Source organism: Sinohyriopsis cumingii, chromosome 3, assembly GCF_028554795.1.
Source record: "Sinohyriopsis cumingii isolate HCF-2022 chromosome 3, ASM2855479v2, whole genome shotgun sequence".
Classification (NCBI taxonomy): Eukaryota; Metazoa; Mollusca; class Bivalvia; order Unionida; family Unionidae; genus Sinohyriopsis; species Sinohyriopsis cumingii.
In genome coordinates this window covers 154,733,436-154,759,326 of record NC_142963.1, presented here as the reverse complement: position 1 = coordinate 154,759,326, position 25,891 = coordinate 154,733,436, and positions in this window count along the sequence as shown.

Below are 25,891 nucleotides of genomic sequence, written 5' to 3'. Positions count from 1 at the left end.
ACAGATTTTTGGGGATTTTAAATAATTTCCATCCCTCGATTAAACTAAAGGCGACTGTAAAGGAAACTTCCATTGATTTTCTGGATACCACTGTTTTTAAAGGGATCGATTTTAGCAAAACGGGGTTCATAGACACTAAAGTCTTTTTTAAACCCACGGATACTCACCAACTACTGCATAAATTATCTTTCCATCCAAAACACACTTTCAGTGCAATTCTGAAATCACAAATTATCCGATTTCACAGATTATGCACTAGACAGGAAGATTTTCAAAGAGCGACAAATATTCTATTTAGAGCACTTCGGGGAAGGGGTTATTCAAAGCGATTTCTGAGAACAATTAAAATGAACACAGTAAGGGATTTTCACTCCTTCACACATACATTCGGAACAGCCAAAGCCTGCCGCAGCAAACGTTGCAATACGTGCCCTTTTCTGAAAGAATCAAGACACTTTTCTAGCCATGCCACTCATCAGACGTATGCAATCAAACAAAATTTATCCTGCGATTCGAGAAACGTTATTTACCTAATCTCGTGCCAAAAATGCGGAAAACAATACGTTGGGCAGACCACTCTCACACTGAGAGACCGCTTCACCAGACATAGATTTGACATTAATCACAACGAAAATAAAGCGGTGGCAAATCATTTTAACGGTACTGACCATTCCCTGAAAGATTGCGCCATCATTCCAATTGAAGCGGTTGGAAAAAAGGAATTTCTAACAAAACGAGAAAACTATTGGATGCAAAAATTAAAAACTCTAAAGCCTTGGGGTCTCAATCAGCACGAGGAAACTGAGGAAGTCGTACCATTTGTGATAACCTTTAACTCCAAAGCAGCCCAGGTGGCTAAATGGATTAGAAAGGGGTACGCTTCTATTCAAGACAAGTATCCTCGAGTCTTTCGAAACAAACTTGTGACAGGATACCGGAGAAATACAAACCTAAGTGATATACTAATTAGGAATAAAATAAGGAACGCAAGTAAGTCTCCCTAGGCCAATGCTCGTAGGAATCTTAGTAATTCCTACCTTATATTCGTTTTGCCTAACCCTAACCCTAACCCTAACCCTAACCAAACCCTAACCCTAACCCTAACCCTAACCCTAAACCCTAAACCCTAACCCTAACCCTAACCCATCTTATCTCAGGGATACGAACGACTTTTTAGATAAAATTAGAGGTATCAAAATTCCAAAGGAAAGCCTTCTCGTTACTCTAGACGTGGAAAGCATGTACACCAATATTGACAACAAGGAGGGCTTGAAGGCGGTGCGGAATTATTTCATGAATAACCCTGACCCGAAGAGACCAGACCATGAAATTTTAGAGTTATTAAAACTGGGATTAGAAAATAACGATTTTGAATTCAATGGTATTTACAAACCTCAGGGACAGCTATGGGTAAAAAGTTCGCCCCTAGTTATGCTAATATCTTTATGGCCAACTGGGAAAAGGAAGTATTTAAGAAATGTCCGTTTCTCCCTTTGGTCTATTTTAGATTCCTAGACGACATTTTTCTCATTTGGACATTTTCAAGGGAAGAGTTTGACAGATTTTTGGGGATTTTAAATAATTTCCATCCCTCGATTAAACTAAAGGCGACTGTAAAGGAAACTTCCATTGATTTTCTGGATACCACTGTTTTTAAAGGGATCGATTTTAGCAAAACGGGGTTCATAGACACTAAAGTCTTTTTTAAACCCACGGATACTCACCAACTACTGCATAAATTATCTTTCCATCCAAAACACACTTTCAGTGCAATTCTGAAATCACAAATTATCCGATTTCACAGATTATGCACTAGACAGGAAGATTTTCAAAGAGCGACAAATATTCTATTTAGAGCACTTCGGGGAAGGGGTTATTCAAAGCGATTTCTGAGAACAATTAAAATGAACACAGTAAGGGATTTTCACTCCTTCACACATACATTCGGAACAGCCAAAGCCTGCCGCAGCAAACGTTGCAATACGTGCCCTTTTCTGAAAGAATCAAGACACTTTTCTAGCCATGCCACTCATCAGACGTATGCAATCAAACAAAATTTATCCTGCGATTCGAGAAACGTTATTTACCTAATCTCGTGCCAAAAATGCGGAAAACAATACGTTGGGCAGACCACTCTCACACTGAGAGACCGCTTCACCAGACATAGATTTGACATTAATCACAACGAAAATAAAGCGGTGGCAAATCATTTTAACGGTACTGACCATTCCCTGAAAGATTGCGCCATCATTCCAATTGAAGCGGTTGGAAAAAAGGAATTTCTAACAAAACGAGAAAACTATTGGATGCAAAAATTAAAAACTCTAAAGCCTTGGGGTCTCAATCAGCACGAGGAAACTGGGGAAGTCGTACCATTTGTGATAACCTTTAACTCCAAAGCAGCCCAGGTGGCTAAATGGATTAGAAAGGGGTACGCTTCTATTCAAGACAAGTATCCTCGAGTCTTTCGAAACAAACTTGTGACAGGATACCGGAGAAATACAAACCTAAGTGATATACTAATTAGGAATAAAATAAGGAACGCAAGTAAGTCTCCCTAGGCCAATGCTCGTAGGAATCTTAGTAATTCCTACCTTATATTCGTTTTGCCTAACCCTAACCCTAACCCTAACCCTAACCAAACCCTAAACCCTACCCCTAACCCTAACCCTAAACCCTAAACCCTAACCCTAACCCTAACCCATCTTATCTCAGGGATACGAACGACTTTTTAGATAAAATTAGAGGTATCAAAATTCCAAAGGAAAGCCTTCTCGTTACTCTAGACGTGGAAAGCATGTACACCAATATTGACAACAAGGAGGGCTTGAAGGCGGTGCGGAATTATTTCATGAATAACCCTGACCCGAAGAGACCAGACCATGAAATTTTAGAGTTATTAAAACTGGGATTAGAAAATAACGATTTTGAATTCAATGGTATTTACAAACCTCAGGGACAGCTATGGGTAAAAAGTTCGCCCCTAGTTATGCTAATATCTTTATGGCCAACTGGGAAAAGGAAGTATTTAAGAAATGTCCGTTTCTCCCTTTGGTCTATTTTAGATTCCTAGACGACATTTTTCTCATTTGGACATTTTCAAGGGAAGAGTTTGACAGATTTTTGGGGATTTTAAATAATTTCCATCCCTCGATTAAACTAAAGGCGACTGTAAAGGAAACTTCCATTGATTTTCTGGATACCACTGTTTTTAAAGGGATCGATTTTAGCAAAACGGGGTTCATAGACACTAAAGTCTTTTTTAAACCCACGGATACTCACCAACTACTGCATAAATTATCTTTCCATCCAAAACACACTTTCAGTGCAATTCTGAAATCACAAATTATCCGATTTCACAGATTATGCACTAGACAGGAAGATTTTCAAAGAGCGACAAATATTCTATTTAGAGCACTTCGGGGAAGGGGTTATTCAAAGCGATTTCTGAGAACAATTAAAATGAACACAGTAAGGGATTTTCACTCCTTCACACATACATTCGGAACAGCCAAAGCCTGCCGCAGCAAACGTTGCAATACGTGCCCTTTTCTGAAAGAATCAAGACACTTTTCTAGCCATGCCACTCATCAGACGTATGCAATCAAACAAAATTTATCCTGCGATTCGAGAAACGTTATTTACCTAATCTCGTGCCAAAAATGCGGAAAACAATACGTTGGGCAGACCACTCTCACACTGAGAGACCGCTTCACCAGACATAGATTTGACATTAATCACAACGAAAATAAAGCGGTGGCAAATCATTTTAACGGTACTGACCATTCCCTGAAAGATTGCGCCATCATTCCAATTGAAGCGGTTGGAAAAAAGGAATTTCTAACAAAACGAGAAAACTATTGGATGCAAAAATTAAAAACTCTAAAGCCTTGGGGTCTCAATCAGCACGAGGAAACTGAGGAAGTCGTACCATTTGTGATAACCTTTAACTCCAAAGCAGCCCAGGTGGCTAAATGGATTAGAAAGGGGTACGCTTCTATTCAAGACAAGTATCCTCGAGTCTTTCGAAACAAACTTGTGACAGGATACCGGAGAAATACAAACCTAAGTGATATACTAATTAGGAATAAAATAAGGAACGCAAGTAAGTCTCCCTAGGCCAATGCTCGTAGGAATCTTAGTAATTCCTACCTTATATTCGTTTTGCCTAACCCTAACCCTAACCCTAACCCTAACCAAACCCTAAACCCTACCCCTAACCCTAACCCTAAACCCTAAACCCTAACCCTAACCCTAACCCATCTTATCTCAGGGATACGAACGACTTTTTAGATAAAATTAGAGGTATCAAAATTCCAAAGGAAAGCCTTCTCGTTACTCTAGACGTGGAAAGCATGTACACCAATATTGACAACAAGGAGGGCTTGAAGGCGGTGCGGAATTATTTCATGAATAACCCTGACCCGAAGAGACCAGACCATGAAATTTTAGAGTTATTAAAACTGGGATTAGAAAATAACGATTTTGAATTCAATGGTATTTACAAACCTCAGGGACAGCTATGGGTAAAAAGTTCGCCCCTAGTTATGCTAATATCTTTATGGCCAACTGGGAAAAGGAAGTATTTAAGAAATGTCCGTTTCTCCCTTTGGTCTATTTTAGATTCCTAGACGACATTTTTCTCATTTGGACATTTTCAAGGGAAGAGTTTGACAGATTTTTGGGGATTTTAAATAATTTCCATCCCTCGATTAAACTAAAGGCGACTGTAAAGGAAACTTCCATTGATTTTCTGGATACCACTGTTTTTAAAGGGATCGATTTTAGCAAAACGGGGTTCATAGACACTAAAGTCTTTTTTAAACCCACGGATACTCACCAACTACTGCATAAATTATCTTTCCATCCAAAACACACTTTCAGTGCAATTCTGAAATCACAAATTATCCGATTTCACAGATTATGCACTAGACAGGAAGATTTTCAAAGAGCGACAAATATTCTATTTAGAGCACTTCGGGGAAGGGGTTATTCAAAGCGATTTCTGAGAACAATTAAAATGAACACAGTAAGGGATTTTCACTCCTTCACACATACATTCGGAACAGCCAAAGCCTGCCGCAGCAAACGTTGCAATACGTGCCCTTTTCTGAAAGAATCAAGACACTTTTCTAGCCATGCCACTCATCAGACGTATGCAATCAAACAAAATTTATCCTGCGATTCGAGAAACGTTATTTACCTAATCTCGTGCCAAAAATGCGGAAAACAATACGTTGGGCAGACCACTCTCACACTGAGAGACCGCTTCACCAGACATAGATTTGACATTAATCACAACGAAAATAAAGCGGTGGCAAATCATTTTAACGGTACTGACCATTCCCTGAAAGATTGCGCCATCATTCCAATTGAAGCGGTTGGAAAAAAGGAATTTCTAACAAAACGAGAAAACTATTGGATGCAAAAATTAAAAACTCTAAAGCCTTGGGGTCTCAATCAGCACGAGGAAACTGAGGAAGTCGTACCATTTGTGATAACCTTTAACTCCAAAGCAGCCCAGGTGGCTAAATGGATTAGAAAGGGGTACGCTTCTATTCAAGACAAGTATCCTCGAGTCTTTCGAAACAAACTTGTGACAGGATACCGGAGAAATACAAACCTAAGTGATATACTAATTAGGAATAAAATAAGGAACGCAAGTAAGTCTCCCTAGGCCAATGCTCGTAGGAATCTTAGTAATTCCTACCTTATATTCGTTTTGCCTAACCCTAACCCTAACCCTAACCCTAACCAAACCCTAACCCTAACCCTAACCCTAACCCTAAACCCTAAACCCTAACCCTAACCCTAACCCATCTTATCTCAGGGATACGAACGACTTTTTAGATAAAATTAGAGGTATCAAAATTCCAAAGGAAAGCCTTCTCGTTACTCTAGACGTGGAAAGCATGTACACCAATATTGACAACAAGGAGGGCTTGAAGGCGGTGCGGAATTATTTCATGAATAACCCTGACCCGAAGAGACCAGACCATGAAATTTTAGAGTTATTAAAACTGGGATTAGAAAATAACGATTTTGAATTCAATGGTATTTACAAACCTCAGGGACAGCTATGGGTAAAAAGTTCGCCCCTAGTTATGCTAATATCTTTATGGCCAACTGGGAAAAGGAAGTATTTAAGAAATGTCCGTTTCTCCCTTTGGTCTATTTTAGATTCCTAGACGACATTTTTCTCATTTGGACATTTTCAAGGGAAGAGTTTGACAGATTTTTGGGGATTTTAAATAATTTCCATCCCTCGATTAAACTAAAGGCGACTGTAAAGGAAACTTCCATTGATTTTCTGGATACCACTGTTTTTAAAGGGATCGATTTTAGCAAAACGGGGTTCATAGACACTAAAGTCTTTTTTAAACCCACGGATACTCACCAACTACTGCATAAATTATCTTTCCATCCAAAACACACTTTCAGTGCAATTCTGAAATCACAAATTATCCGATTTCACAGATTATGCACTAGACAGGAAGATTTTCAAAGAGCGACAAATATTCTATTTAGAGCACTTCGGGGAAGGGGTTATTCAAAGCGATTTCTGAGAACAATTAAAATGAACACAGTAAGGGATTTTCACTCCTTCACACATACATTCGGAACAGCCAAAGCCTGCCGCAGCAAACGTTGCAATACGTGCCCTTTTCTGAAAGAATCAAGACACTTTTCTAGCCATGCCACTCATCAGACGTATGCAATCAAACAAAATTTATCCTGCGATTCGAGAAACGTTATTTACCTAATCTCGTGCCAAAAATGCGGAAAACAATACGTTGGGCAGACCACTCTCACACTGAGAGACCGCTTCACCAGACATAGATTTGACATTAATCACAACGAAAATAAAGCGGTGGCAAATCATTTTAACGGTACTGACCATTCCCTGAAAGATTGCGCCATCATTCCAATTGAAGCGGTTGGAAAAAAGGAATTTCTAACAAAACGAGAAAACTATTGGATGCAAAAATTAAAAACTCTAAAGCCTTGGGGTCTCAATCAGCACGAGGAAACTGGGGAAGTCGTACCATTTGTGATAACCTTTAACTCCAAAGCAGCCCAGGTGGCTAAATGGATTAGAAAGGGGTACGCTTCTATTCAAGACAAGTATCCTCGAGTCTTTCGAAACAAACTTGTGACAGGATACCGGAGAAATACAAACCTAAGTGATATACTAATTAGGAATAAAATAAGGAACGCAAGTAAGTCTCCCTAGGCCAATGCTCGTAGGAATCTTAGTAATTCCTACCTTATATTCGTTTTGCCTAACCCTAACCCTAACCCTAACCCTAACCAAACCCTAAACCCTACCCCTAACCCTAACCCTAAACCCTAAACCCTAACCCTAACCCTAACCCATCTTATCTCAGGGATACGAACGACTTTTTAGATAAAATTAGAGGTATCAAAATTCCAAAGGAAAGCCTTCTCGTTACTCTAGACGTGGAAAGCATGTACACCAATATTGACAACAAGGAGGGCTTGAAGGCGGTGCGGAATTATTTCATGAATAACCCTGACCCGAAGAGACCAGACCATGAAATTTTAGAGTTATTAAAACTGGGATTAGAAAATAACGATTTTGAATTCAATGGTATTTACAAACCTCAGGGACAGCTATGGGTAAAAAGTTCGCCCCTAGTTATGCTAATATCTTTATGGCCAACTGGGAAAAGGAAGTATTTAAGAAATGTCCGTTTCTCCCTTTGGTCTATTTTAGATTCCTAGACGACATTTTTCTCATTTGGACATTTTCAAGGGAAGAGTTTGACAGATTTTTGGGGATTTTAAATAATTTCCATCCCTCGATTAAACTAAAGGCGACTGTAAAGGAAACTTCCATTGATTTTCTGGATACCACTGTTTTTAAAGGGATCGATTTTAGCAAAACGGGGTTCATAGACACTAAAGTCTTTTTTAAACCCACGGATACTCACCAACTACTGCATAAATTATCTTTCCATCCAAAACACACTTTCAGTGCAATTCTGAAATCACAAATTATCCGATTTCACAGATTATGCACTAGACAGGAAGATTTTCAAAGAGCGACAAATATTCTATTTAGAGCACTTCGGGGAAGGGGTTATTCAAAGCGATTTCTGAGAACAATTAAAATGAACACAGTAAGGGATTTTCACTCCTTCACACATACATTCGGAACAGCCAAAGCCTGCCGCAGCAAACGTTGCAATACGTGCCCTTTTCTGAAAGAATCAAGACACTTTTCTAGCCATGCCACTCATCAGACGTATGCAATCAAACAAAATTTATCCTGCGATTCGAGAAACGTTATTTACCTAATCTCGTGCCAAAAATGCGGAAAACAATACGTTGGGCAGACCACTCTCACACTGAGAGACCGCTTCACCAGACATAGATTTGACATTAATCACAACGAAAATAAAGCGGTGGCAAATCATTTTAACGGTACTGACCATTCCCTGAAAGATTGCGCCATCATTCCAATTGAAGCGGTTGGAAAAAAGGAATTTCTAACAAAACGAGAAAACTATTGGATGCAAAAATTAAAAACTCTAAAGCCTTGGGGTCTCAATCAGCACGAGGAAACTGAGGAAGTCGTACCATTTGTGATAACCTTTAACTCCAAAGCAGCCCAGGTGGCTAAATGGATTAGAAAGGGGTACGCTTCTATTCAAGACAAGTATCCTCGAGTCTTTCGAAACAAACTTGTGACAGGATACCGGAGAAATACAAACCTAAGTGATATACTAATTAGGAATAAAATAAGGAACGCAAGTAAGTCTCCCTAGGCCAATGCTCGTAGGAATCTTAGTAATTCCTACCTTATATTCGTTTTGCCTAACCCTAACCCTAACCCTAACCCTAACCAAACCCTAACCCTAACCCTAACCCTAACCCTAAACCCTAAACCCTAACCCTAACCCTAACCCATCTTATCTCAGGGATACGAACGACTTTTTAGATAAAATTAGAGGTATCAAAATTCCAAAGGAAAGCCTTCTCGTTACTCTAGACGTGGAAAGCATGTACACCAATATTGACAACAAGGAGGGCTTGAAGGCGGTGCGGAATTATTTCATGAATAACCCTGACCCGAAGAGACCAGACCATGAAATTTTAGAGTTATTAAAACTGGGATTAGAAAATAACGATTTTGAATTCAATGGTATTTACAAACCTCAGGGACAGCTATGGGTAAAAAGTTCGCCCCTAGTTATGCTAATATCTTTATGGCCAACTGGGAAAAGGAAGTATTTAAGAAATGTCCGTTTCTCCCTTTGGTCTATTTTAGATTCCTAGACGACATTTTTCTCATTTGGACATTTTCAAGGGAAGAGTTTGACAGATTTTTGGGGATTTTAAATAATTTCCATCCCTCGATTAAACTAAAGGCGACTGTAAAGGAAACTTCCATTGATTTTCTGGATACCACTGTTTTTAAAGGGATCGATTTTAGCAAAACGGGGTTCATAGACACTAAAGTCTTTTTTAAACCCACGGATACTCACCAACTACTGCATAAATTATCTTTCCATCCAAAACACACTTTCAGTGCAATTCTGAAATCACAAATTATCCGATTTCACAGATTATGCACTAGACAGGAAGATTTTCAAAGAGCGACAAATATTCTATTTAGAGCACTTCGGGGAAGGGGTTATTCAAAGCGATTTCTGAGAACAATTAAAATGAACACAGTAAGGCATTTTCACTCCTTCACACATACATTCGGAACAGCCAAAGCCTGCCGCAGCAAACGTTGCAATACGTGCCCTTTTCTGAAAGAATCAAGACACTTTTCTAGCCATGCCACTCATCAGACGTATGCAATCAAACAAAATTTATCCTGCGATTCGAGAAACGTTATTTACCTAATCTCGTGCCAAAAATGCGGAAAACAATACGTTGGGCAGACCACTCTCACACTGAGAGACCGCTTCACCAGACATAGATTTGACATTAATCACAACGAAAATAAAGCGGTGGCAAATCATTTTAACGGTACTGACCATTCCCTGAAAGATTGCGCCATCATTCCAATTGAAGCGGTTGGAAAAAAGGAATTTCTAACAAAACGAGAAAACTATTGGATGCAAAAATTAAAAACTCTAAAGCCTTGGGGTCTCAATCAGCACGAGGAAACTGAGGAAGTCGTACCATTTGTGATAACCTTTAACTCCAAAGCAGCCCAGGTGGCTAAATGGATTAGAAAGGGGTACGCTTCTATTCAAGACAAGTATCCTCGAGTCTTTCGAAACAAACTTGTGACAGGATACCGGAGAAATACAAACCTAAGTGATATACTAATTAGGAATAAAATAAGGAACGCAAGTAAGTCTCCCTAGGCCAATGCTCGTAGGAATCTTAGTAATTCCTACCTTATATTCGTTTTGCCTAACCCTAACCCTAACCCTAACCCTAACCAAACCCTAACCCTAACCCTAACCCTAACCCTAAACCCTAAACCCTAACCCTAACCCTAACCCATCTTATCTCAGGGATACGAACGACTTTTTAGATAAAATTAGAGGTATCAAAATTCCAAAGGAAAGCCTTCTCGTTACTCTAGACGTGGAAAGCATGTACACCAATATTGACAACAAGGAGGGCTTGAAGGCGGTGCGGAATTATTTCATGAATAACCCTGACCCGAAGAGACCAGACCATGAAATTTTAGAGTTATTAAAACTGGGATTAGAAAATAACGATTTTGAATTCAATGGTATTTACAAACCTCAGGGACAGCTATGGGTAAAAAGTTCGCCCCTAGTTATGCTAATATCTTTATGGCCAACTGGGAAAAGGAAGTATTTAAGAAATGTCCGTTTCTCCCTTTGGTCTATTTTAGATTCCTAGACGACATTTTTCTCATTTGGACATTTTCAAGGGAAGAGTTTGACAGATTTTTGGGGATTTTAAATAATTTCCATCCCTCGATTAAACTAAAGGCGACTGTAAAGGAAACTTCCATTGATTTTCTGGATACCACTGTTTTTAAAGGGATCGATTTTAGCAAAACGGGGTTCATAGACACTAAAGTCTTTTTTAAACCCACGGATACTCACCAACTACTGCATAAATTATCTTTCCATCCAAAACACACTTTCAGTGCAATTCTGAAATCACAAATTATCCGATTTCACAGATTATGCACTAGACAGGAAGATTTTCAAAGAGCGACAAATATTCTATTTAGAGCACTTCGGGGAAGGGGTTATTCAAAGCGATTTCTGAGAACAATTAAAATGAACACAGTAAGGCATTTTCACTCCTTCACACATACATTCGGAACAGCCAAAGCCTGCCGCAGCAAACGTTGCAATACGTGCCCTTTTCTGAAAGAATCAAGACACTTTTCTAGCCATGCCACTCATCAGACGTATGCAATCAAACAAAATTTATCCTGCGATTCGAGAAACGTTATTTACCTAATCTCGTGCCAAAAATGCGGAAAACAATACGTTGGGCAGACCACTCTCACACTGAGAGACCGCTTCACCAGACATAGATTTGACATTAATCACAACGAAAATAAAGCGGTGGCAAATCATTTTAACGGTACTGACCATTCCCTGAAAGATTGCGCCATCATTCCAATTGAAGCGGTTGGAAAAAAGGAATTTCTAACAAAACGAGAAAACTATTGGATGCAAAAATTAAAAACTCTAAAGCCTTGGGGTCTCAATCAGCACGAGGAAACTGAGGAAGTCGTACCATTTGTGATAACCTTTAACTCCAAAGCAGCCCAGGTGGCTAAATGGATTAGAAAGGGGTACGCTTCTATTCAAGACAAGTATCCTCGAGTCTTTCGAAACAAACTTGTGACAGGATACCGGAGAAATACAAACCTAAGTGATATACTAATTAGGAATAAAATAAGGAACGCAAGTAAGTCTCCCTAGGCCAATGCTCGTAGGAATCTTAGTAATTCCTACCTTATATTCGTTTTGCCTAACCCTAACCCTAACCCTAACCCTAACCAAACCCTAACCCTAACCCTAACCCTAACCCTAAACCCTAAACCCTAACCCTAACCCTAACCCATCTTATCTCAGGGATACGAACGACTTTTTAGATAAAATTAGAGGTATCAAAATTCCAAAGGAAAGCCTTCTCGTTACTCTAGACGTGGAAAGCATGTACACCAATATTGACAACAAGGAGGGCTTGAAGGCGGTGCGGAATTATTTCATGAATAACCCTGACCCGAAGAGACCAGACCATGAAATTTTAGAGTTATTAAAACTGGGATTAGAAAATAACGATTTTGAATTCAATGGTATTTACAAACCTCAGGGACAGCTATGGGTAAAAAGTTCGCCCCTAGTTATGCTAATATCTTTATGGCCAACTGGGAAAAGGAAGTATTTAAGAAATGTCCGTTTCTCCCTTTGGTCTATTTTAGATTCCTAGACGACATTTTTCTCATTTGGACATTTTCAAGGGAAGAGTTTGACAGATTTTTGGGGATTTTAAATAATTTCCATCCCTCGATTAAACTAAAGGCGACTGTAAAGGAAACTTCCATTGATTTTCTGGATACCACTGTTTTTAAAGGGATCGATTTTAGCAAAACGGGGTTCATAGACACTAAAGTCTTTTTTAAACCCACGGATACTCACCAACTACTGCATAAATTATCTTTCCATCCAAAACACACTTTCAGTGCAATTCTGAAATCACAAATTATCCGATTTCACAGATTATGCACTAGACAGGAAGATTTTCAAAGAGCGACAAATATTCTATTTAGAGCACTTCGGGGAAGGGGTTATTCAAAGCGATTTCTGAGAACAATTAAAATGAACACAGTAAGGGATTTTCACTCCTTCACACATACATTCGGAACAGCCAAAGCCTGCCGCAGCAAACGTTGCAATACGTGCCCTTTTCTGAAAGAATCAAGACACTTTTCTAGCCATGCCACTCATCAGACGTATGCAATCAAACAAAATTTATCCTGCGATTCGAGAAACGTTATTTACCTAATCTCGTGCCAAAAATGCGGAAAACAATACGTTGGGCAGACCACTCTCACACTGAGAGACCGCTTCACCAGACATAGATTTGACATTAATCACAACGAAAATAAAGCGGTGGCAAATCATTTTAACGGTACTGACCATTCCCTGAAAGATTGCGCCATCATTCCAATTGAAGCGGTTGGAAAAAAGGAATTTCTAACAAAACGAGAAAACTATTGGATGCAAAAATTAAAAACTCTAAAGCCTTGGGGTCTCAATCAGCACGAGGAAACTGGGGAAGTCGTACCATTTGTGATAACCTTTAACTCCAAAGCAGCCCAGGTGGCTAAATGGATTAGAAAGGGGTACGCTTCTATTCAAGACAAGTATCCTCGAGTCTTTCGAAACAAACTTGTGACAGGATACCGGAGAAATACAAACCTAAGTGATATACTAATTAGGAATAAAATAAGGAACGCAAGTAAGTCTCCCTAGGCCAATGCTCGTAGGAATCTTAGTAATTCCTACCTTATATTCGTTTTGCCTAACCCTAACCCTAACCCTAACCCTAACCAAACCCTAACCCTAACCCTAACCCTAAACCCTAAACCCTAACCCTAACCCTAACCCATCTTATCTCAGGGATACGAACGACTTTTTAGATAAAATTAGAGGTATCAAAATTCCAAAGGAAAGCCTTCTCGTTACTCTAGACGTGGAAAGCATGTACACCAATATTGACAACAAGGAGGGCTTGAAGGCGGTGCGGAATTATTTCATGAATAACCCTGACCCGAAGAGACCAGACCATGAAATTTTAGAGTTATTAAAACTGGGATTAGAAAATAACGATTTTGAATTCAATGGTATTTACAAACCTCAGGGACAGCTATGGGTAAAAAGTTCGCCCCTAGTTATGCTAATATCTTTATGGCCAACTGGGAAAAGGAAGTATTTAAGAAATGTCCGTTTCTCCCTTTGGTCTATTTTAGATTCCTAGACGACATTTTTCTCATTTGGACATTTTCAAGGGAAGAGTTTGACAGATTTTTGGGGATTTTAAATAATTTCCATCCCTCGATTAAACTAAAGGCGACTGTAAAGGAAACTTCCATTGATTTTCTGGATACCACTGTTTTTAAAGGGATCGATTTTAGCAAAACGGGGTTCATAGACACTAAAGTCTTTTTTAAACCCACGGATACTCACCAACTACTGCATAAATTATCTTTCCATCCAAAACACACTTTCAGTGCAATTCTGAAATCACAAATTATCCGATTTCACAGATTATGCACTAGACAGGAAGATTTTCAAAGAGCGACAAATATTCTATTTAGAGCACTTCGGGGAAGGGGTTATTCAAAGCGATTTCTGAGAACAATTAAAATGAACACAGTAAGGCATTTTCACTCCTTCACACATACATTCGGAACAGCCAAAGCCTGCCGCAGCAAACGTTGCAATACGTGCCCTTTTCTGAAAGAATCAAGACACTTTTCTAGCCATGCCACTCATCAGACGTATGCAATCAAACAAAATTTATCCTGCGATTCGAGAAACGTTATTTACCTAATCTCGTGCCAAAAATGCGGAAAACAATACGTTGGGCAGACCACTCTCACACTGAGAGACCGCTTCACCAGACATAGATTTGACATTAATCACAACGAAAATAAAGCGGTGGCAAATCATTTTAACGGTACTGACCATTCCCTGAAAGATTGCGCCATCATTCCAATTGAAGCGGTTGGAAAAAAGGAATTTCTAACAAAACGAGAAAACTATTGGATGCAAAAATTAAAAACTCTAAAGCCTTGGGGTCTCAATCAGCACGAGGAAACTGAGGAAGTCGTACCATTTGTGATAACCTTTAACTCCAAAGCAGCCCAGGTGGCTAAATGGATTAGAAAGGGGTACGCTTCTATTCAAGACAAGTATCCTCGAGTCTTTCGAAACAAACTTGTGACAGGATACCGGAGAAATACAAACCTAAGTGATATACTAATTAGGAATAAAATAAGGAACGCAAGTAAGTCTCCCTAGGCCAATGCTCGTAGGAATCTTAGTAATTCCTACCTTATATTCGTTTTGCCTAACCCTAACCCTAACCCTAACCCTAACCAAACCCTAACCCTAACCCTAACCCTAACCCTAAACCCTAAACCCTAACCCTAACCCTAACCCATCTTATCTCAGGGATACGAACGACTTTTTAGATAAAATTAGAGGTATCAAAATTCCAAAGGAAAGCCTTCTCGTTACTCTAGACGTGGAAAGCATGTACACCAATATTGACAACAAGGAGGGCTTGAAGGCGGTGCGGAATTATTTCATGAATAACCCTGACCCGAAGAGACCAGACCATGAAATTTTAGAGTTATTAAAACTGGGATTAGAAAATAACGATTTTGAATTCAATGGTATTTACAAACCTCAGGGACAGCTATGGGTAAAAAGTTCGCCCCTAGTTATGCTAATATCTTTATGGCCAACTGGGAAAAGGAAGTATTTAAGAAATGTCCGTTTCTCCCTTTGGTCTATTTTAGATTCCTAGACGACATTTTTCTCATTTGGACATTTTCAAGGGAAGAGTTTGACAGATTTTTGGGGATTTTAAATAATTTCCATCCCTCGATTAAACTAAAGGCGACTGTAAAGGAAACTTCCATTGATTTTCTGGATACCACTGTTTTTAAAGGGATCGATTTTAGCAAAACGGGGTTCATAGACACTAAAGTCTTTTTTAAACCCACGGATACTCACCAACTACTGCATAAATTATCTTTCCATCCAAAACACACTTTCAGTGCAATTCTGAAATCACAAATTATCCGATTTCACAGATTATGCACTAGACAGGAAGATTTTCAAAGAGCGACAAATATTCTATTTAGAGCACTTCGGGGAAGGGGTTATTCAAAGCGATTTCTGAGAACAATTAAAATGAACACAGTAAGGCATTTTCACTCCTTCACACATACATTCGGAACAGCCAAAGCCTGCCGCAGCAAACGTTGCAATACGTGCCCTTTTCTGAAAGAATCAAGACACTTTTCTAGCCATGCCACTCATCAGACGTATGCAATCAAACAAAATTTATCCTGCGATTCGAGAAACGTTATTTACCTAATCTCGTGCCAAAAATGCGGAAAACAATACGTTGGGCAGACCACTCTCACACTGAGAGACCGCTTCACCAGACATAGATTTGACATTAATCACAACGAAAATAAAGCGGTGGCAAATCATTTTAACGGTACTGACCATTCCCTGAAAGATTGCGCCATCATTCCAATTGAAGCGGTTGGAAAAAAGGAATTTCTAACAAAACGAGAAAACTATTGGATGCAAAAATTAAAAACTCTAAAGCCTTGGGGTCTCAATCAGCACGAGGAAACTGAGGAAGTCGTACCATTTGTGATAACCTTTAACTCCAAAGCAGCCCAGGTGGCTAAATGGATTAGAAAGGGGTACGCTTCTATTCAAGACAAGTATCCTCGAGTCTTTCGAAACAAACTTGTGACAGGATACCGGAGAAATACAAACCTAAGTGATATACTAATTAGGAATAAAATAAGGAACGCAAGTAAGTCTCCCTAGGCCAATGCTCGTAGGAATCTTAGTAATTCCTACCTTATATTCGTTTTGCCTAACCCTAACCCTAACCCTAACCCTAACCAAACCCTAACCCTAACCCTAACCCTAACCCTAAACCCTAAACCCTAACCCTAACCCTAACCCATCTTATCTCAGGGATACGAACGACTTTTTAGATAAAATTAGAGGTATCAAAATTCCAAAGGAAAGCCTTCTCGTTACTCTAGACGTGGAAAGCATGTACACCAATATTGACAACAAGGAGGGCTTGAAGGCGGTGCGGAATTATTTCATGAATAACCCTGACCCGAAGAGACCAGACCATGAAATTTTAGAGTTATTAAAACTGGGATTAGAAAATAACGATTTTGAATTCAATGGTATTTACAAACCTCAGGGACAGCTATGGGTAAAAAGTTCGCCCCTAGTTATGCTAATATCTTTATGGCCAACTGGGAAAAGGAAGTATTTAAGAAATGTCCGTTTCTCCCTTTGGTCTATTTTAGATTCCTAGACGACATTTTTCTCATTTGGACATTTTCAAGGGAAGAGTTTGACAGATTTTTGGGGATTTTAAATAATTTCCATCCCTCGATTAAACTAAAGGCGACTGTAAAGGAAACTTCCATTGATTTTCTGGATACCACTGTTTTTAAAGGGATCGATTTTAGCAAAACGGGGTTCATAGACACTAAAGTCTTTTTTAAACCCACGGATACTCACCAACTACTGCATAAATTATCTTTCCATCCAAAACACACTTTCAGTGCAATTCTGAAATCACAAATTATCCGATTTCACAGATTATGCACTAGACAGGAAGATTTTCAAAGAGCGACAAATATTCTATTTAGAGCACTTCGGGGAAGGGGTTATTCAAAGCGATTTCTGAGAACAATTAAAATGAACACAGTAAGGCATTTTCACTCCTTCACACATACATTCGGAACAGCCAAAGCCTGCCGCAGCAAACGTTGCAATACGTGCCCTTTTCTGAAAGAATCAAGACACTTTTCTAGCCATGCCACTCATCAGACGTATGCAATCAAACAAAATTTATCCTGCGATTCGAGAAACGTTATTTACCTAATCTCGTGCCAAAAATGCGGAAAACAATACGTTGGGCAGACCACTCTCACACTGAGAGACCGCTTCACCAGACATAGATTTGACATTAATCACAACGAAAATAAAGCGGTGGCAAATCATTTTAACGGTACTGACCATTCCCTGAAAGATTGCGCCATCATTCCAATTGAAGCGGTTGGAAAAAAGGAATTTCTAACAAAACGAGAAAACTATTGGATGCAAAAATTAAAAACTCTAAAGCCTTGGGGTCTCAATCAGCACGAGGAAACTGAGGAAGTCGTACCATTTGTGATAACCTTTAACTCCAAAGCAGCCCAGGTGGCTAAATGGATTAGAAAGGGGTACGCTTCTATTCAAGACAAGTATCCTCGAGTCTTTCGAAACAAACTTGTGACAGGATACCGGAGAAATACAAACCTAAGTGATATACTAATTAGGAATAAAATAAGGAACGCAAGTAAGTCTCCCTAGGCCAATGCTCGTAGGAATCTTAGTAATTCCTACCTTATATTCGTTTTGCCTAACCCTAACCCTAACCCTAACCCTAACCAAACCCTAACCCTAACCCTAACCCTAACCCTAAACCCTAAACCCTAACCCTAACCCTAACCCATCTTATCTCAGGGATACGAACGACTTTTTAGATAAAATTAGAGGTATCAAAATTCCAAAGGAAAGCCTTCTCGTTACTCTAGACGTGGAAAGCATGTACACCAATATTGACAACAAGGAGGGCTTGAAGGCGGTGCGGAATTATTTCATGAATAACCCTGACCCGAAGAGACCAGACCATGAAATTTTAGAGTTATTAAAACTGGGATTAGAAAATAACGATTTTGAATTCAATGGTATTTACAAACCTCAGGGACAGCTATGGGTAAAAAGTTCGCCCCTAGTTATGCTAATATCTTTATGGCCAACTGGGAAAAGGAAGTATTTAAGAAATGTCCGTTTCTCCCTTTGGTCTATTTTAGATTCCTAGACGACATTTTTCTCATTTGGACATTTTCAAGGGAAGAGTTTGACAGATTTTTGGGGATTTTAAATAATTTCCATCCCTCGATTAAACTAAAGGCGACTGTAAAGGAAACTTCCATTGATTTTCTGGATACCACTGTTTTTAAAGGGATCGATTTTAGCAAAACGGGGTTCATAGACACTAAAGTCTTTTTTAAACCCACGGATACTCACCAACTACTGCATAAATTATCTTTCCATCCAAAACACACTTTCAGTGCAATTCTGAAATCACAAATTATCCGATTTCACAGATTATGCACTAGACAGGAAGATTTTCAAAGAGCGACAAATATTCTATTTAGAGCACTTCGGGGAAGGGGTTATTCAAAGCGATTTCTGAGAACAATTAAAATGAACACAGTAAGGGATTTTCACTCCTTCACACATACATTCGGAACAGCCAAAGCCTGCCGCAGCAAACGTTGCAATACGTGCCCTTTTCTGAAAGAATCAAGACACTTTTCTAGCCATGCCACTCATCAGACGTATGCAATCAAACAAAATTTATCCTGCGATTCGAGAAACGTTATTTACCTAATCTCGTGCCAAAAATGCGGAAAACAATACGTTGGGCAGACCACTCTCACACTGAGAGACCGCTTCACCAGACATAGATTTGACATTAATCACAACGAAAATAAAGCGGTGGCAAATCATTTTAACGGTACTGACCATTCCCTGAAAGATTGCGCCATCATTCCAATTGAAGCGGTTGGAAAAAAGGAATTTCTAACAAAACGAGAAAACTATTGGATGCAAAAATTAAAAACTCTAAAGCCTTGGGGTCTCAATCAGCACGAGGAAACTGGGGAAGTCGTACCATTTGTGATAACCTTTAACTCCAAAGCAGCCCAGGTGGCTAAATGGATTAGAAAGGGGTACGCTTCTATTCAAGACAAGTATCCTCGAGTCTTTCGAAACAAACTTGTGACAGGATACCGGAGAAATACAAACCTAAGTGATATACTAATTAGGAATAAAATAAGGAACGCAAGTAAGTCTCCCTAGGCCAATGCTCGTAGGAATCTTAGTAATTCCTACCTTATATTCGTTTTGCCTAACCCTAACCCTAACCCTAACCAAACCCTAACCCTAACCCTAACCCTAAACCCTAAACCCTAACCCTAACCCTAACCCATCTTATCTCAGGGATACGAACGACTTTTTAGATAAAATTAGAGGTATCAAAATTCCAAAGGAAAGCCTTCTCGTTACTCTAGACGTGGAAAGCATGTACACCAATATTGACAACAAGGAGGGCTTGAAGGCGGTGCGGAATTATTTCATGAATAACCCTGACCCGAAGAGACCAGACCATGAAATTTTAGAGTTATTAAAACTGGGATTAGAAAATAACGATTTTGAATTCAATGGTATTTACAAACCTCAGGGACAGCTATGGGTAAAAAGTTCGCCCCTAGTTATGCTAATATCTTTATGGCCAACTGGGAAAAGGAAGTATTTAAGAAATGTCCGTTTCTCCCTTTGGTCTATTTTAGATTCCTAGACGACATTTTTCTCATTTGGACATTTTCAAGGGAAGAGTTTGACAGATTTTTGGGGATTTTAAATAATTTCCATCCCTCGATTAAACTAAAGGCGACTGTAAAGGAAACTTCCATTGATTTTCTGGATACCACTGTTTTTAAAGGGATCGATTTTAGCAAAACGGGGTTCATAGACACTAAAGTCTTTTTTAAACCCACGGATACTCACCAACTACTGCATAAATTATCTTTCCATCCAAAACACACTTTCAGTGCAATTCTGAAATCACAAATTATCCGATTTCACAGATTATGCACTAGACAGGAAGATTTTCAAAGAGCGACAAATATTCTATTTAGAGCACTTCGGGGAAGGGGTTATTCAAAGCGATTTCTGAGAACAATTAAAATGAACACAGTAAGGCATTTTCACTCCTTCACACATACATTCGGAACAGCCAAAGCCTGCCGCAGCAAACGTTGCAATACGTGCCCTTTTCTGAAAGAATCAAGACACTTTTCTAGCCATGCCACTCATCAGACGTATGCAATCAAACAAAATTTATCCTGCGATTCGAGAAACGTTATTTACCTAATCTCGTGCCAAAAATGCGGAAAACAATACGTTGGGCAGACCACTCTCACACTGAGAGACCGCTTCACCAGACATAGATTTGACATTAATCACAACGAAAATAAAGCGGTGGCAAATCATTTTAACGGTACTGACCATTCCCTGAAAGATTGCGCCATCATTCCAATTGAAGCGGTTGGAAAAAAGGAATTTCTAACAAAACGAGAAAACTATTGGATGCAAAAATTAAAAACTCTAAAGCCTTGGGGTCTCAATCAGCACGAGGAAACTGAGGAAGTCGTACCATTTGTGATAACCTTTAACTCCAAAGCAGCCCAGGTGGCTAAATGGATTAGAAAGGGGTACGCTTCTATTCAAGACAAGTATCCTCGAGTCTTTCGAAACAAACTTGTGACAGGATACCGGAGAAATACAAACCTAAGTGATATACTAATTAGGAATAAAATAAGGAACGCAAGTAAGTCTCCCTAGGCCAATGCTCGTAGGAATCTTAGTAATTCCTACCTTATATTCGTTTTGCCTAACCCTAACCCTAACCCTAACCCTAACCAAACCCTAACCCTAACCCTAACCCTAACCCTAAACCCTAAACCCTAACCCTAACCCTAACCCATCTTATCTCAGGGATACGAACGACTTTTTAGATAAAATTAGAGGTATCAAAATTCCAAAGGAAAGCCTTCTCGTTACTCTAGACGTGGAAAGCATGTACACCAATATTGACAACAAGGAGGGCTTGAAGGCGGTGCGGAATTATTTCATGAATAACCCTGACCCGAAGAGACCAGACCATGAAATTTTAGAGTTATTAAAACTGGGATTAGAAAATAACGATTTTGAATTCAATGGTATTTACAAACCTCAGGGACAGCTATGGGTAAAAAGTTCGCCCCTAGTTATGCTAATATCTTTATGGCCAACTGGGAAAAGGAAGTATTTAAGAAATGTCCGTTTCTCCCTTTGGTCTATTTTAGATTCCTAGACGACATTTTTCTCATTTGGACATTTTCAAGGGAAGAGTTTGACAGATTTTTGGGGATTTTAAATAATTTCCATCCCTCGATTAAACTAAAGGCGACTGTAAAGGAAACTTCCATTGATTTTCTGGATACCACTGTTTTTAAAGGGATCGATTTTAGCAAAACGGGGTTCATAGACACTAAAGTCTTTTTTAAACCCACGGATGCTCACCAACTACTGCATAAATTATCTTTCCATCCAAAACACACTTTCAGTGCAATTCTGAAATCACAAATTATCCGATTTCACAGATTATGCACTAGACAGGACGATTTTCAAAGAGCGACAAATATTCTATTTAGAGCACTTCGGGGAAGGGGTTATTCAAAGCGATTTCTGAGAACAATTAAAATGAACACAGTAAGGGATTTTCACTCCTTCACACATACATTCGGAACAGCCAAAGCCTGCCGCAGCAAACGTTGCAATACGTGCCCTTTTCTGAAAGAATCAAGACACTTTTCTAGCCATGCCACTCATCAGACGTATGCAATCAAACAAAATTTATCCTGCGATTCGAGAAACGTTATTTACCTAATCTCGTGCCAAAAATGCGGAAAACAATACGTTGGGCAGACCACTCTCACACTGAGAGACCGCTTCACCAGACATAGATTTGACATTAATCACAACGAAAATAAAGCGGTGGCAAATCATTTTAACGGTACTGACCATTCCCTGAAAGATTGCGCCATCATTCCAATTGAAGCGGTTGGAAAAAAGGAATTTCTAACAAAACGAGAAAACTATTGGATGCAAAAATTAAAAACTCTAAAGCCTTGGGGTCTCAATCAGCACGAGGAAACTGAGGAAGTCGTACCATTTGTGATAACCTTTAACTCCAAAGCAGCCCAGGTGGCTAAATGGATTAGAAAGGGGTACGCTTCTATTCAAGACAAGTATCCTCGGTTCTAGCCGGTCAAAACCAGTCCAAGGTGGATTAAAACCATGAAATCTTCTTGGATTAAACCGGCTTGTCCCGGCTATGGACCAGGATGAACTGAACTAAACTGGTTTGAACCAGATGGGACCGGTTTGATCCGGATATGACCGTATTAAACCGGTTTTAACCGGTCAAATCCAGTCCAATGGTGACTAAAACCATTAGATCTACTTAGATTCAACCGGTTTGAAGAGGTTTTGAACCAGGATAAACTGGAATGAACTGGTTTGAACCAGACGGAACCGGTTTGATCCGGATGAAACCGGTTTGAACCGGTTCTAACAGATCAAAACCAGTCAAAGTGGACTAAAACCATGAAATCTGCTTGGATTAAAACAGTTTGAACCGGTTTTGAACCAGGATAGACTGGAATGAATGTTTTGAACCAGATGGATCCGGTTAGATCCGGATGGAACCGGTTTAATCGGTTCAAACCGGTCAAAACCAGTCCAAAGTGGATTAAAACCATGAAACCTCCTTGGATTAAAAAGGCTTAAACCGGTTATGGACCAGGATAAACTGGACTAAACTGGTTTGAACCAGATGGAGCCGGTTTGATACTTATAGAACCGGTTTAAACCGGTTTTATCCAGTAAAAACCAGTCCAAAGATTCAAAAACCATGAAATCTACTTGGATTAAACCGGTCTGAACCGGTTTTGTACCATGATAAATTGGAATGAACTGGTTTGAAACAGATGGAACCGGTTTGATCCGGATGGAACCTGTTTAAACCGGTTCTAACTGATCAAAACCAGTCCAAAGTGGACTAAAACCATGAAATCTACTTGGATTAAACCGGTTTCAACCGGTTTTGAACCAGAATAAACTGGAATGAACTGGTTTGAACCAGATGGATCCGGTTAGATCCGGATGGAACTGGTTTAATCGGTTCTAACCGGACAAAACCAGTGCAAAGTGATTTAAAACCATGAAATCTCCTTGGATTAAAAAGGCTTGAACCGGTTGTGAACCAGGATAAACTGGACTCAACTGGTTTGAACCAGATGGAACCGGTTTCATCCGGATGGAACCGGTTTAAACCGGCTTTTCACCGGTGAAAACCAGTCCAGAGTGGACTAAAGCCATGAAATCTACTTGGATTAAACCGGTTTGAACCGGTTTTGAACCAGGATAAACTGGAATGAACTGGTTTGAACCAGATGGACCGGTTTGATCAGGATGGAACCGGTTGAAACGGTTCTAACCGGTCAAAACATGTCCTAAGGGGACTAAAACCATGAAATCTACTTGGGTTAAACCGGTTTGAACAGGTTTTGAACTAGGATGAACTTAAATGAACTCGTTTGAGCCAGATCGACCGGTTTGATCCGGATGGAACGGTTGAAAGCGGTTCTTACCGATCAAAACTAGTCCAAAGTGGACTAAAACCATGAAATCGACTTGGATTAAACCTGTTTGAACCGGTTTTGAACCAGGATAAACTGGAATGAAATGGTTTGAGCTAGGTGGAACCGGTTTGATCGGGATGGAATCGGTTTAAACCGGTTCTTACCGATCAAAACCAGTCCAAAGTGGACTAAAACCATGAAATCTACTTATAGTAAACCGGTTTGAATCGGTTTTGAACCAGGATCAACTGGAATGAAGTGGTTTGAACCAGACGGATCCGGTTAGATTCGGATGGAACCGGTTTAAACGGTTCTAACCGGTCAAAACCAGTTCAAAGTGGAGTAAAACCATGAAATCTCCTTGGATTAAACAAGCTTGTACCGGTTATGAACCAGGATAAACTGGACTAAACTGGTTTGAACCAGATGAAACCGGTTTGATCCGGATGGAACCGGTTCAAACCGGTTTTAACCGGTGAAGACCAGTCCAAAGTGGACTAAAACCATTAAATCTACTTGGATTAAACCGGTTTTAACCGGTTTTGTACCAGGATAAACTGAATCAGATGGAATTGGTCTGATTCAGATGGGACCTGTTTAAACCGGTTCTATGCGCTCAAAACCAGTCCAAACAGGACTAATTCCATTAAATATACTTGGATTAAGCAGTTTTGAACCGCTTTTTGATCCAGTAAATACTGGAGTAAACTGCTTTGAACCAGATGGAACCGGTTTGATCATATGGACCCAGTTTGAACCGGTTCTAACGGATCAAAACCAGTCCAAACAGGACTAAAACCATTGAATCTTCTTCGTTCCCAGTGCGTTTGTCTGAATACTGCAACTTTGAAAATCGTTTTCAATCGTTCAAAGGAAAATGGCCTAAGTATCTGGGAGGACCAACCCCTGAAGAATTAGCCAGAGCCGGATTTTTCTACTTGGGCGAAGGGGATAAAGTCAAGTGCTTCAGTTGCTGTGTGTCACTTCACCACTGGGAACCACAAGATTCTGCCTACCTGGAACATGCTCGATGGTCTCCCAGTTGTCACTATTTACCTTTAGTAGGACAATATCAGTAATACCTGAATGGATACTTTACAAAAGAACATTCGTGCTTTGCCTGTGGAGTTGAGAGAACGCATTTACCGAGAACTGGTCAAAATGCAAGTGAAACGTAAAAAGCAATTGCATCCGTTACGTCACCGGTCTTTGAACCACTGGTACCTGAATGCTATAAGATGACTGATTCATGAGAAAGTGTTCCATTGTCAGACCTTCCTCAACTACCCCTTGGTTCAAAGGATTGGTTTATTATTAATAATTCTATTTCTTACAATGTAAACTTACTGCATCGAATTCCAGAGGAAGAGTTAAAGACTTACCAAATCTTTTACACAATGGTAACTTAGTGAAAGAGGAAACTTCTGAACGAACTGTGATGTGCAAATTAGTGACTAAACAATTTAGATTCGCTACTGGAGTAAAACCATGTCTGTGTAGACAGTACATTTATTCCTTCCGAAAAAAAGAGGATTTAGTATGACCTATTCATGGATACTTTACAAGAGAACATTCGTGGTTTGCCTGTGGAGTTGAGAGAACGCATTTACCGAGAACTAGTCAAAATACAAGTCAAACGTAAATAACAATTGCATCCGTTACGTCACCGATGTTTGAACCACTGGTTCCTGAATGCTGTAAGAGAACTGACTCGTAAGAAATTGTTCCAGTGGTCAGACATTGTTCAACACTTTGACATCGCAAATGATCGACATGTTCATAATTTTGGTTACATCTAGATTCATCTAGTGCAGCGAA